The sequence below is a fragment of the Drosophila guanche genome, unplaced genomic scaffold (genome assembly GCF_900245975.1).
Source record: "Drosophila guanche unplaced genomic scaffold, DGUA_6, whole genome shotgun sequence".
Taxonomy (NCBI): Eukaryota; Metazoa; Arthropoda; class Insecta; order Diptera; family Drosophilidae; genus Drosophila; species Drosophila guanche.
Window position 1 is genome coordinate 2,880,413 of NW_022995748.1, and position 14,716 is coordinate 2,895,128.

Below are 14,716 nucleotides of genomic sequence, written 5' to 3' on the forward strand. Positions count from 1 at the left end.
CATTCATGATTATTCATGGATTATTCATCAGAGTATTTTTGCGTGGGCTCCGAAATTAAAATATTAAAGAGATTTATTTATTTTTTTAATACATTTTGTGTTGAACTTTCGAAACTTAAGTGAAAATGTTATCTTTAAGAGTTCGGATAAGTTTGTCTTTGGTGCAACAACTAAAATTATAAAATGTCAGTCTGGGTTTCGGGGTTTTGCTGTTTGCCATTTCTGTCCCACTTCTCAGTTGTGGCATTCTTTGCGGCTACCGCAGAGAAATGCTTCGCGGTCGGAGGGCGGCGTCGCAGTCCCCACGGCCATCTCCATCTCCATCTCCATCGCAGTGGTTGCCGTTGTCTCTGTGGCCATCGCTGGCGTTGACATAGCTGACGTGCCCGGAGTCGCAGCTCCGAGCGATGAGAAAGCAAACAAACCTTTAGCCAAGCAGACGGGCAGGCGCTTCATTCTCGTCTGTCTGTGTTTACATCCTGATGCATTAATGCTGTGGAAAACGAGGAACTTGTATCAAGAATCTGATTTATAATGCTAAAAAAGAGGCAAACAGCAGACAAATTGTTTAGATATAACTTGTTGAACATTCATTCTGGTTTACTTTCGAAAAGTTGAACAGAAATTCATTGAAATTAACTAAGCGCTGCACTTCTCCTGCAGCTTTTTCTATATTCGCCAGAATTGCTGGCCACACACGAGCCGGTGGCTTGCATATTAAATGTCCAAAGCACCATGAAATAAATTACAAAAGCCAAGAGGGGTATGTGCAAAATGAATCAGGTAACCGCAAATTACGTCTACGACACGTGGAGCAAAAAGGTAGCAGCTGAAGCAGAGTCAGGCAGACAGAAATGGAATAGACAGAGGAGAAACAAGACAACGGATTAGCGAACAAAAATGACAATTCATGCTTGTTCTGTTTCTGTTGTTGACTTTGTTTCATTTGCGATTACAGCGACGAGCGCACTGGAAACTCACTTGAAAAGTCATTAAAAATATGACAAATTACGGGTATATGCAGAGCGCAACAGACAGAGACAGAGAGAGAGAGAGAGAGAGAGAGAGAGAGAGAGAGAGAGGAGTGGGTGCCGCCTGGCTGTAAACTAAAGTTAGCAGCTTAACAAAACAATAAATGAAGTTGCTAAATGCGATTGTTATGCCTCAAACAGAAGCATAAGCAGCAACAAAAATGGCATTACTACGGGAAACTGCCAGAAGAGAAAATACAACAGAATGGGCGAGCTGAAAAGTTTCCCCACGATAGTCCAACTTAAGGGAAAAGTTGCGAGAAAGAGAGACATTCGGAGAGAAAAAGGAGAGGGACTGAGTGGTGGGTACCAATTTGTTTCTCAAATTGCTTTCACGCTTCTTGTATTTAAGTTTCAAGTTTTTTCTCTATTGACTTTTCACTCTGCTGCAACAATTTGTGCTGCCTAGTTTTTGGGGGCAATTAGTGGACTGCCACGGCACGGCAACAGGTGGAATGTGCAACTCATTGTGCATTCATTTCAGGCACCAGAGCAAAGCGAACGCACACTGTACCTTTGTGTGTCAGTGGTCGGAAGCAGGACTGATTGTGATTTGCCTGATGATTGCGGCGCATCAACATTCAACTGGCTTTCCAAATAACCATAGAATACACATGTGCATGCCTGCACGTCATGGCACATTGCTCATAAAAATGCATAGAAACAGTCAGATTGAAATGCTTCGGGGAGTTGCCTTTGACTTTGAGGTGAGTCAGCTGTGTGACTGTCACGAAGCTGTATTCATTGACTATCTAAGGCTGAGAAGTGCCGAAAGTAATTGTAACATTTGCATGGCACATGAACTGCGTTTGATCTCATATCCACTCCAATCATATTTTCATATTGCTTGAGTAGCTTCCGCTACAAATTAGGACTCAATTCCAGCTACTTCCATGCCAATAACATCTATCTATCTATCCCCAGCTATAATATTCGCACTCGTTTCGCTGAACACTCTCGCAGCTTCCAGAAGTTCCAGCTACAAATTGGCATATATGTTCGCTTACGGCGAAGCTTGGTCGGAGGGTGAGCTGTGCGGAGGGACTAGTGTTGCCGTTCCATGTGGGATTTTATTGGCCATTTCCAAACAATTTATGAAATGTTTGCTTGCCGAGCACGAATGGCAGCATTGAGATTCGATTCAATGGTCGATTTTCAGTGTTCAAGCAGCTGCAGCTGCAGCTCAAATTGCCGAAAAATGTGCCAAAATGCAAATGCTAAACGGTAATTAAAGGGCCGGCGCAGGAGCGGAGGGAGTAGGCTCCAACTAAACGAATTTACGGCAGCGTAATAATTTCTCAATTAATTTTTAGAGGCAAGGAACCGAAACCAAAACCAACCATACAACTTCCAGCTACCGAAACCGGCCAATTTATTGATAGTAATTGGAAAATTATGCACAAAGGCGTACGGAAAACCCAGAACGAGGGAGAGGCCCAATGCAACCTGCCATTTCCTTTATAAGGGAGAGACTGGCGACTGGCGACTGGGGACTGGGCGCATGGTAATGGCAATGTGAGCCACATGTGAATAGTCGCTACGGATACCCCGAGCAGCAGCTCATTTCTAGCCGGAAATGAACTAGAAATATAGCCGAAAAGCAGCCGACAGAGCCAGAGCCAGAGCCACTTTTGTGGTGAATCGGAAAATAGTTGCCCAGTGGAGCCATCAGAGAGCTGGATGGCTGGATGGCTGGAAGGCAGCACATGACCAAAGAGGGAGATGGAGCTAAAGTGGCACCACAGCAGGGACAAGCAACGGGAAATTAAATTAAATTTCCGCTCAAACCAATCTGGATTCCATTTACATGTTGTGTTCACTATCAAGTACAGAAAGTATCTACCATTGACGGATGTCAACAGGCAGGAGATTCTTAGGAGTACTTCTACCGGAGCTAATAATAATTTACACTTTAAAATCACCATTTTCACGATTTAAAACCTTCTTCGCTGTGGTTTTATCACACCATCACATATGCGTGACAATCGTAATGAAAAACTGATGTTAAAACAAATACTCGCACTCACACCGAGAGAGACAGAGAGAGAGAGAGAGCGGGCTAGTGTGGTGCAGAAAGAGAGGGGAGAGCATTGGGAGCTGATATAAAATAGTGCAGAGTTTTTGCCAGCCGTGTGTTTTATGCAAATTCTTTTCGCTCAGCTCAGCTCGGCTCGGCTCACCTGTGCCTGCTGTTTGGACAGGTGGCATGGATTGGGAGTGGAAATGCCCACACAGCTTTGAAGTGCAGAGTAAATAGAATGAATGAGCTGCTGAGTGTCGTGAGTGCATAATGTAGTAAGGTGGTGGGGTCAGGTCCAGGGTGCAAATGGTTTCAATGTGTATTTTTGTAGGGCCCTTTTCCTAAACTATTGGGTTTGATCAATGTGATAAAATTAAGCAAACATTCCATTCCATATTCCAACTCTACGACAAATGGGTGGACCAACTTTTTGTTGTAATTGTCAGCCCATTAAGTTTTCACACCAAAATCAAGTGATTGATGTGGTGCCTCGCAGTAAGTTTTCAAAACAAATCCCCAAAACAGAGAACATGTTCAATTGTCACCAATGTCTGGGCAATATGCCAGCCGTTGTTGCCCATAAATCAGTGTCAATCAATTCCCGCAGGCAATGCATCAATCCGATCGAAGTCAATCGAACATTTTTGAACTTTTACCCAGCCCAAAGACCGCATTTGTGTGGTAGTCAGCCCAGATAAGTATTGTCTCATTAAAGTGAATTTGTTGCACTTCCCGGTTCCGGTTCCAGTTCCGATATCGCATAAATCATATTTATTAGAGAAAATATTGTCGGCAGCCAGGCGTCGCTTATGAGTCACAAATCACAAACGCACAAATAACAATTTGAGAATCCGAACAGAACAATGGCAGCGTTTTCTGATGTGGCCCCATAAATAACATTTCGCCAGACAATCGTCCATGCAAAACCAAATTGAAGGGCCCGCAGGGCGGAGGAACGGTGCCACAATCCACAGTTTCGCTGGCCAATTGCTCAAACTGCAGGAAGTGATTGATTTATGCCAGCCTGCCAGCCTGCCTGCCTGTTGATCGGGTTGCGCAGTGCGGCGGAGCTCAACTCTTTTGGCCAAAAATTTGGGTTTACCAAATGTTTTATTGATGATGTGTGACGTAGTCAGCAATTGTCAGGGAGTCTTCCTATCAACATTTCGTTACTGTTCGCTGGTGGTTCGATGACTTTTTGCCGGCTCATTGGTCCTGTAATTGATACGCTTCGGCAGACATTTTAGTCACGTTCCCCAACTTACTTTGCCAAACAATTAGTTGCAGCGCTTTTCGCTCTTCTCTTTTTGTCGCCATAAACGAAAAGTTTTCCCAAGTTTTGCTAGTTCTCGATTCTCAGCTGCGGCCCTGCAGGCTGTTGCTTATCGCAATCCGCTGCCGCTGCCGCTGCCGCTGTCGCTTTAGCTGCTCAACAATGAACTTTTGGGAGTGACAGTTTAGTTTTTTCGTGCCATGGACGAGGGCCAGCAGCATCAGCGACTCACGCACATGTCGCTCCGAGAAGTTGAAACGGAGCTTAAAACCCAAAAGGGCCGAAAAAGATAGCGGATAAAACACATGTAAGAGAGATGGATGGAGGAGGAAATGAGAAGCTGAACAGAGCAGAAGAGAAGAGAAGAGAAGAGAAAGATAAGAGTGGACAGCAAAGCGGAGAGGGAGACACGAGCAAAGGGATGGCAAACGCTCACAGTGTACACTGAGCGGGAGAAGTATGTGAATATATTTGCCATCTATTCCAACATGTAAATTCGATATATATTTCTGTTTAGCACTTTTCTTAGTTTTCAAAAGATATTGCAATAGATACATACAAAATGTACCTTGTGTCGCATATCTTTCGACAGTCACTGTGTTTCGAACATTAAGTAAATCCTCTACACACTTCTATCAGACAAGGAAACAACAAAAGCAAGTCAACAGTGCGGCAGCTGCAACAGTTTTCAAGTGTCGATTTGTTGTTGTCCATTCTTCTGTTTTTGTGCGCGTTTGCCTTGCTTAAGCTGAGAGTATATAAATATTGCATATACTCGTACATGTACGGGGCAATCCGCTTAACTGTAACTGCAACTCGAGCACAAATTGCATTTGGCGACCCTCAACACGCCACAGTGCTGCTCTGCACTGGCCTTTGACGGAACTATGGGCAGCCCCTGGCCATGGTGTACTTCATTGAATTCGCGAGGAAAGGGCGCGCATTTATTTGCCATTTTTCAAATGGAACTTTTGCAGAGTTTATTGAAAACTACACTCAGTTTAATTGAATGGCCGACGAAGACTTTAAAGAGGGAACACCTCGTCTCCCCCTCGCTGTTTCAAAGTCAAGTTGGACGAGTGTGCGTGCGGGAAAGTTTGTGGGCCTCAATGCTGAAAGTTGGCAGCGCATTTTCCTTTTCATACCGAAACTGGCTTAAATTATAATCCAATGCAGAAGCGGAGGGCGGGCACTATGATTATACAATAAAAACAAAGTCAGTGCTATACTCAGAGCCTGTAAATGGCACCCAAAGTGGTTTATTGGAAACTTTTTGCCCAGCACTTAGTTTTCAATTATGAAAATTTGCATTATGCCGCTCGCTTTCGGCAAGTAAAATATTGATTGTGATTTGCGCCCAAATTGACTTCTCGCAATTACTTAATTGCACGGCGCCAGGACCCAGGACACTTTCGGGCAGATTAAACAATTCCTGACTGCGCTGCGCTCAATCTGTGCATCCTTAGCACAGAGAGAGAGAGAGAGAGAGAGAGAGAGAGCAGCCCCAGAGGCCGGACTGACTAAGTGACTGTTGAATGGACGGGGGAAAGTTGGCCCCACTTGGCTCTCGATTAGTGACAGTTGAGCTGCAGGAAAAACCCATTCAGGCATCCAGCCGCTCTCCGAACGAACTGTCCGAATCCATTGCACCGAAGATGATGTTTTTCATTCGACTTTCTACTCCGTAGCTGCTGCTCTTGTCATATGGCAGCCAGTCATGCGTTCATTTTTATAGTTGAGCAAATATAATGCGCTCTATAATCACTTATGCAAACTAATCAACTTATGCTTTAAGTTTAGCGAACAGAGAGCGGAAAAAACAATGACTTTAAGAGCCCAAACGAACAGAAAGCCTTCCCGAAATGTATTTCTCGGGGTACCCACAATATCTGAGCTAATGAAGTGTTGAACGACGATACACCCACATGGTTACATTGAACCTCCTGCTTTTCTGTTGGTGGAGGAATAATAAGAAAAAGAAACAAATTTTAAATAAACATTTCCATACCTTTGGCAGGTATTTTATCTGCCGGCAGGGACAAAGGCCAAAGCGAAGGGAAACAACGAGCGGAGCGAACAAAATAAAATGTGGAATAGGGAAAACAAGTTAACGCTGATTGCACAAAGACCCCGGATTTGTAGACGGCTGCACAGTCAACGACTGGGCTCACCTTTTCGCCCACTCCTCCCCCAGCCAAGCAGGAAAAAGTTAAGCAAAACACGAAATTAAGCAAGGAGCTTCCCCAAAAGTCCTCAAGCAGAACCCCAGTCTGTGCATCTGTGTGAGTAGATTAACAAAATTAGCGCAGTGAGTGCTTCAACCAGGGGTTGAGGTATTCATTCCTATGCAGACTCGTATTCCCACATACTCACTCTCCATCGAGCGAGGGTCGGGAACATTGCTTCAGGCAAATCACTGGAGTAGCAGGAAGACAGGAACCCGACTCGAGCACTCAACACTCTTCGGCAAATTGCCGGAAGTTTCATGCGATTAAGGCGCCATTATCGATGTGAATTATTTCAACGTTGATTTCACTCGCCTTTCTCCTTGTCTCCTTTCCTATCTCTCTCTCTCGCATTCTTTTTTGTCGCTATCCCTTCCTCACGTTGGCAATCAATTTGTTTTGTGGAACCTTAAAAAGTAATTGCCACACATTTTTCCGCAAACAGAAAGGAAGTTTCAAATAGAGTAACGAATGTTCAAGCAAAAGGTAAGGCTAACAGAGAAGCGGAGGAAGGGAAAGAGTTCGAGAGTCCAAAAACTGCTACAGAAACTTTCCGCGAAAACTTGAAATTCAAATTAAACTTTCTCTTGCCATTTTTTTCGTGATTTGTTGCCCCCACAAAAGCCCTGGCCGCCATCTCAAACATTTGTCATAACTTTCATTTAAACTAGTTTTTAGCTTGGAGCTTAAATATAAATGGAGATCGACTGCCATTCAGTTTGACTTTCATGGGGGAGCCAGTGGGCAACCACGACTCTCGCGGCTTTTGAAGTCAAAGGCAGGCTCAACGCTTTGTTTGATGGTCTTTGGCTGCCTTTTGTAAATATTTAATTAGTTCAGTTCACATGCCGGCCGCAAAATTGATTGACTCCAGTCGAGCCTCGGCCGTAAAAGGGCCCACGCAAGGGTGATTCCCATAGCGCTTAGCACTGGGCTCGACTTTATTAAAAAGGCGTAGTTGAAGGTGGGAATGGCAGCCACATCCAGCTAATTAGCATTGCGTAGACACGTTGCAAGAGATTAAAGCATCGTCTTAGGCATAGGACGGGTACTGAAAGGGGTCGCAAGAGGCGGCACAGCTGCAGTTGAAACTCTGTGTCAGCCAGCGGAAGGCTGCACTACAAGCTACAATGCACACGCACCGGATGTGAAGCCAGCGAAGCATGAAGGGCCCAACTAATTGGCAACTTTTGTGAAGCGTTAAAAGTCGTGGATACTTACTCGAGTAGGGAATCAACTGCTAAATACATGTCCATAAAGTTCGACCCACATTCTTTTCAGACATTAAAATATTACAGATATTTGAACAATATTTGAAAGCCCATCATAATAGATATATTTCGAATGCGGTGGCATTTAACAACCATTATCGCTTAATCCGAACAGCCCCAGTCTAGTGGCCAGTGTATTTATTATTTAAATGACTTATTGACAAACAGTTTGCCAAATTGGCAATTGCACGATAATGTCACACAAATGAAATACATGCGGAATTTGTGACATAATTCATGGCAATTGAGGCAAAATCGCCTCATATTTTGAGCGCAGACAAAATTCCAATTATCAGAGCATTGACTGTGCCAATAAATGTATATTGTAGCTGGAGCAATTAGACAAGAAAAACTGCAAGAAAGGTAATATGTTGCAACCGAAATGCATTTGGACCGGACGATTTTTTTCTGGAGATATTTAATACTGAGTGAGGGGCCATCAGGTAAGCCATCCACGTCGCTGCTGTCAATTTGCAACTGCGGAATGAGACAGGAATGCTTTTACATTTTTGTTGTCTGTCAATATGTTCCGACTGCTGTTGCACGAAGAGAGCATAAAATCAATTTTGGTATTTTTCAAATAAAAATCATATAAACTTTTGCTTGCTATTCGCTCCTCATATCCAGGCTACCCCCCCTCGATCGTGTTTACAAAACGGAAATGCCCGTAAAAGTATGCTATAAAAATTGTATAGCTTGTGCCGCGCATCGACAGCAATCGACCACTTTGAAGTTGGTCCGAGGCAGTCTGACGTTCGCTTACAATATATGTGTACCATTTTGTGCAAAGGAATTGTTCGAGTTGTGCCAAAAAGTTGATGGTAAATAATTCAAATGCTTTGCATACTGTCGGAAACTGTCTGCCAGAGCTTTCCGTTTTCCGTGTGTTTCGCTTGCCTTTTATTACAGCAAATGTTTTGTACGAAATGCAGCTGGACAGGTGCCTTGATGTCGAATGATGCTGTAATTATGATTGCGTTGGGAACAACTTTTTTAATACATTTTTAGCTTTTTAGTCCTCTCCAAATGGTTCTTGAAGAGTGAACGACCTTAAAAGTCATGCCAAAAACTCTATTATCCCCCAAACACACAGCTTGGCATTGCTGCCGCTGCTGCTGCTGCTGGAGGAGGACGGAAAATGTCAAGTAAACTTATTGAATGCCGACGAATTCAGTTCCTGTTCACTTGCCAGCGTTTTTGACAGTTTGCTAAATTACGCGACATTAACTTAATAGACTTTTATATATTTGGCAGACATTTGGCAGCTGCACTCCTCGCAAGTTTGAAAGCAGCACGGAGCTCGAATAAAAGCCACAAGGCTGCTAGAGTCCCAAAAATGAGCAAAAAGTACTGCAAAATAACAAACAAGGGCCCACATCGATGTATGTGTGTGTGTGTGTGAGTGTCGAACAATCTATACTTCGACATACAGCACTCAATGTATTTTTTTTCTATATACTTTATCTGCCATGCCATTTCTTGGCAGCCGTGGGAATAGCGGTAGCTGGGTTGGGTCCCAGCGTTTCGTGACGGCTTGGGTAATATAGATATTTTGATTGAGGTCTAGGCAGTCAATTTACAACATGGCTGACCTCCAAACAAAACATTGAGCTTAATTCTTAAAGCCCAGAATCGGGTCACTCTTAATGCAGCGCCGCTGCACTCGACTGTGCTCAACTTTTGGCGTCTGGGCTGACGCTGACATAAGCACAAAAAAAAGGATATAATATGGGAAAAGTGAAGAGGCGACACAGGCTGAGATGATACTCTATCAAGGGTGTCTTTTCCCGTATTTAATATATTCCCATATTTATTTTATCGCTTCCTCTCCTCAAAGGAAAACTGTCACCGTTCACAGCACTCGGAAATCTTCCGCCAGCTCATCGTATTTGCATGCGCCAGTCGTTGAGAGCGTATTAAAAATATTTCACAAGTGCAAAGTGGAAAGGGAGCATGCAACGAGGCGAAGAGTGGAACATGCCGTTCTAGATGTCGTGATATAAGTACATATAATCGTATGTGTGGGGGGGTGTATGTGCGTGCAAGGGACATAAAAAAATGCATGTGCAGCAGAAATTAGTGCCCGGCGGAGCTCGTGTCTGGCTGACTGCTTCTGGGCTGCTGCTTGTGCTGCGTTAATCAATGAAGCAGCACACTCTGACACACACACACACAGATACACAATCAACCCTCTCTGCTCTCGTATATCACTCAATGTTATGGTTATCAGCAAGTGTTGTTGCCGTTGCTGCCACTTCCGGCTGCCTTGCATTGCATTTTCTGCTGCTGCTGCTGCTCCGGTTCCTCCTCCTGTTGTTGCTGCTGCTGCTGCAACATCACCAGACACTTGAATTTGCTAACAATGCACGATGCCGTTAACACTGTGCATTGTTGCTGCTGTAGTTCTGTAGTTGTTGTCGCTGCAAGTTGTCAAAGTTGCCTCTGCTGTAAGTTGCCATCCATAAATTCTAACATTAATCGCTGTGGGGGCGGACTCCAGCTCTCAGCTGCTTCTGATGCTTCCTCTTTCATGTAAATGTCAAGCAGGCATTCCGCAGCACCCCTTCCACGACGATATATGTACCCTGATTGCGGTCGCAGTTGCAGAAGTTTTTATTTGGTAAACATATTTTTGATACAATTTATTTACTCCCACAACTCCCGCCGAATCCCATTCGGCTTTGCATTTCCCCAATCCATTCTCCGCTCGATCCTTTCATTTCTTTCACTTGCACAAAATCCAATTTGAAAGGACGAGCGATGGGTTTATTTTAAGTAGTTTTCCAGCAAATTCCCCCAAGCATTTGCTGCGTGAAGGGAAGGGACCTGGTCGTTTGAAAATGCCAAAGAACATTAAAATTCAATACACAGCCAAACATAAATTCGATAAGTTTGAGTTCACTCAACGCGCTGCAACGGAGCCGGAGAGCAACATGTTTTACTCGGGTCCAGCCACGTGCGTATTTCAAACACAACAAAGAAAAAACCCATTCACATGAAAGACTTTTGGGACTCGAATCTTTACACACCCTGGCACACCAGTCGTTCATCTGCCTGATGGTGATTTTGATTAACTATTTTTCCGCTGTTTTATGTCCGAGTATAAAATATAATGAAAGCGATTCGGACATTTGTAGTGAGTGCAGGAGAAAGAGATGAGTATTTGGCCATCAAGTTCTTGTTTTATGTTAGTAGTGCCAACGTTTGTACGTAATCATAATCCCCTTTGCAAGGGTACAGCAACTAAGAGCCTGAAAGGTGTGCCAGAGTGTGACGCATACAAATTCACTAGAGGCAGTCAGACTGCTCTATGTTCCCCCTTCCCAGCCACAAATACGAAATAATAAAATGAAACTTTATCGACACAAACATAAAACTCCGAAATGGACGTGTCGCGCCCACACACGGGAACGGACAGACACAGAGGACGGGTGTGGATGGGGCTGTGCTCCGTTTCGATAGACAAATTTATGCATGTGCAAATATTGTTGCCATTTGATAAAAACATATTGACAAACATTTGCCGAATTGAACTTCTAAACAAATTGTGTTACAGTGACGGCAAAAAAAAGAAACAAAAAAATAAAATACATCCCAGCATTGCTGCACCACAATGCGGAGGAGGTAAAAAGTGTTGACAGTGGTCTAAACCTTCTCTGTGGCAGTTGCCGAAAATATTGCATGAAAAATTGAAAGCGCAAACATGGAATGGAGAGCCAAGACTTTAAAATTGAGTCGCCTAAAAGTGCACCATTAAACAATTATGTCTTGGTCACTTATTTCATTTTGGGATTTCAGTAATCTGCATATCATAAAAGCGCATGCCAAGCATTTGCTTCTTATTCCTTTCTTTTCTTACCCTAGGCTCGTTAGAGGGTATGTGCGCACTTCAAAGTCAGAGGATTATAAATTATTTGCATAAGCAACAAAAGACGAGTCGAAGGATGCAAGAGCTATATTTATAGATTAATTATAGAAATATTTATCAAGAGCGATAGCCAGCCAGATGTTGATCAGCAGGTATCCCAAAGTCGGCAGCATGTTTCTCTCTCTCTATCGCTCTCTCTTTTTTTGGTTGAAAAGTTTTTCTGGTTAAGTCTTCTACTGCTGCTGCTGCTGGTGCTGGTGGCTCATTTAACGAAACAATTAAAACGGCTTATGCACTAAACTGGCAAACACATTTGTGCGACAAAACGAAAAAAGTGGCAGCCAAGTGTGGGGGTGGGAATGGGGGGGGACCCGAAACGAGCAGAATTTGCATTTGCCGCCTAATAGAACTTTAATTGTTTCGCAAATGATTCAGTTGCCGGGCTGTGTGGCAACGGGCAATGGGGCAGCCGTTTAAAACGAAACGAAAAGTTAAATATCATGAAGAGCAGAAGTGGTGTGAAGCAAGGAACCCAAGGAATATGCAAGTTTATTTGCCATAATGGAGAGAGCCCCCCGCAACGGCAGCTCAAACGCCCCGCAACAATGAATGTTGCATGCCGCTCCTCCAGACCTATGCTGCAGCTTGCTCTCGCACACGTTATTGGCCTGATAAAGCGAACAGGCACGTTCAGTCGCTTCTACCACGCCCACCTTAAACGTCCGCACGGACAGAAAATGTGGACTATCGACATACATAAATATGTTCTTATTGGCAAAGGCGTTGAAATGAGATTTCCAATATATGGATTGCAGATTGAATACAAATTGTTGCTATTTTTGCTATTTTATTTGACTTGAGATGCAAGTTAAGGACTTGCATCTTAGTATTCCTTCTGTCCTTCTGGCTGTGATCCTGCCAAATAATAATTACAAAAATGATATATAATATTTATATTTCATATTCCTAGCACCCTTTTCGTTCAGTTCAAAGAAGGAAGCTTGTAATTGTATGCACACATGTGAGCCCATTAGATTGAACAGCAGGATCAGCGGCAGAGATGAGCGGAGACGGGTGCTAGTGCCAGTATTTGCACTTTGCATCATGGCATTCCAGAAGGAACAACAGCAGCAACAAATAAATGCTGTACGACAAAGACCTACAAAACATGAGCAGGAATTGAAGGAGAGAATGTTGGTAAATGGGAAAACTGACGGCGTATCTAAGGGCATTGAACTTGGGCCTATTCTGTGCCACTCCATTTCCCAGCATGCCAGTCCGATGAATGTCCCTTTTGGTTCCGTGTTTTGTGTGCCTGTGAAAATATTTTCAAAGTCTTAACCTCACTGTCTGAGCAAACATAAATCAAAATGCCACTGCGCCGTGCTACCTTTTGTTGCTTGAGTGCTCCCACAGCACACAGACATTTACAAACTGTCGACATTCTGGTGTAGCTTAAATTTTATTTATGGATCGCACACGTTCCACGTGGGTGTGTGTGTGTGTGTGTGTGTGTGTGGAAACTGACACACACCGAAGCGGCAAAAAGAAATGGGGAAAAAACTGTGGCATAGTCGAAGCTCAAGGTCTCCCCAAAATAAGCCCACACACGCGTCCATGCTGGCTCTTTCACACACATCACAGCGTATAAAGTTTTGTGTCCATCAACGCACACATTTCGTATCGATGGGCTCTGTGCTTTGCCGTTTTCTTTCTCAGTTCGTGTAAAAGAAATGCGAGTGTTTAGGGAACATCTTTTTATACACGGTTTTTATCTGAGCCAGCGAAAGGTGTGGTTGTAGTTGGTAGAAAAGTTAACATACTCAATGGTCAGGTTACCTTTTCAAAGATCAATGGAACTGTCTACGATCCATTCTACAATTTGAGCTGCTCTATCGATGCTGCACATCCATATCAGGGCCGTAACTGTTATAGATAATAAATACAAATTGACAAATAAATTGTGCAGACACAATTGCCCGCATTCCCGGTTAGACAGACTTTCATGGACAACGGAGCGGATGAGTTCGTCTGACTTCTGGGCGCCTGATTGATGCTGACGTTTTTGCTGTCAGTGGCTGTAAACCTGTAAACATTCGCCTCGATGCGGAATGACTTTATTTCAAAGCCTGTCGGGCTGCTTGACAACCGATTGCATGTGATTTCCTGCAATCAGATGGAAATTCTATTCATAATATTGTGGCAGTGCGTTCGTTGGTTCGTTTCTGTTTGCGACTTTTTTGTACGCCGAAAATGGCGCAAAAATGTGTCACGTTTCCATGCCTGCCCATGCGGTTTTAACGCAATTAGCCACAACAAATTACCTTCATCAACTAGAGCGACATCATCATGGTTTCCACCATCATCATCATCATGCACCTCATGAGCATCCTCATCATCCTCTGGTCGTGTAACTGGCACGTGAAACATGCGACTTTGGTTACACGGAATGTCCGTCCGGCAGACGTCCGTTAACCTGGCCCTGGTCCATGGTCTGCCAGCTGCAGAGCAGCGCAAGCTCAGAGAGCGAGACAGAGGCATATCTCTGTAGAGCATTTGTGGCACAATGAACTGACAAGTGTAATTATGTTGTTGCGTGGGGCGGGCCTGGTTTGGACTTGGCTCATCCTGTCCAACCGCTGATTGTAGCTCAGATATGCGAATATACAGCCACGATTTTGGCTCATGCTGAAGAAGTTCTCCTGAAAATTCCCCGACCCTCTGCAGGCCCAGCTCTGAAATTCCGCTGCTGCAACATAGCCGAGCAAATGAGTTGCCGAGCCGCTCAGAGGCCGTTTCTGGTATTCAGTTGGGAGTGGAAATCGCTCAAATTTGTGCGTTGTGTTTCCAATATAGAAACGTGACTCTTACATGAATATTATAACCTTTGAATACAAAAAATACACATAAATATCATATTTTATAGACAGATTAAAAGTTGGAAGAAACCACAAAAAATAGAGGCAGGCCTCAGAGGCAGGAACCGATGGGATTGTAGTCTCTAGAAGTTTCTCTTTCGGTAATTACT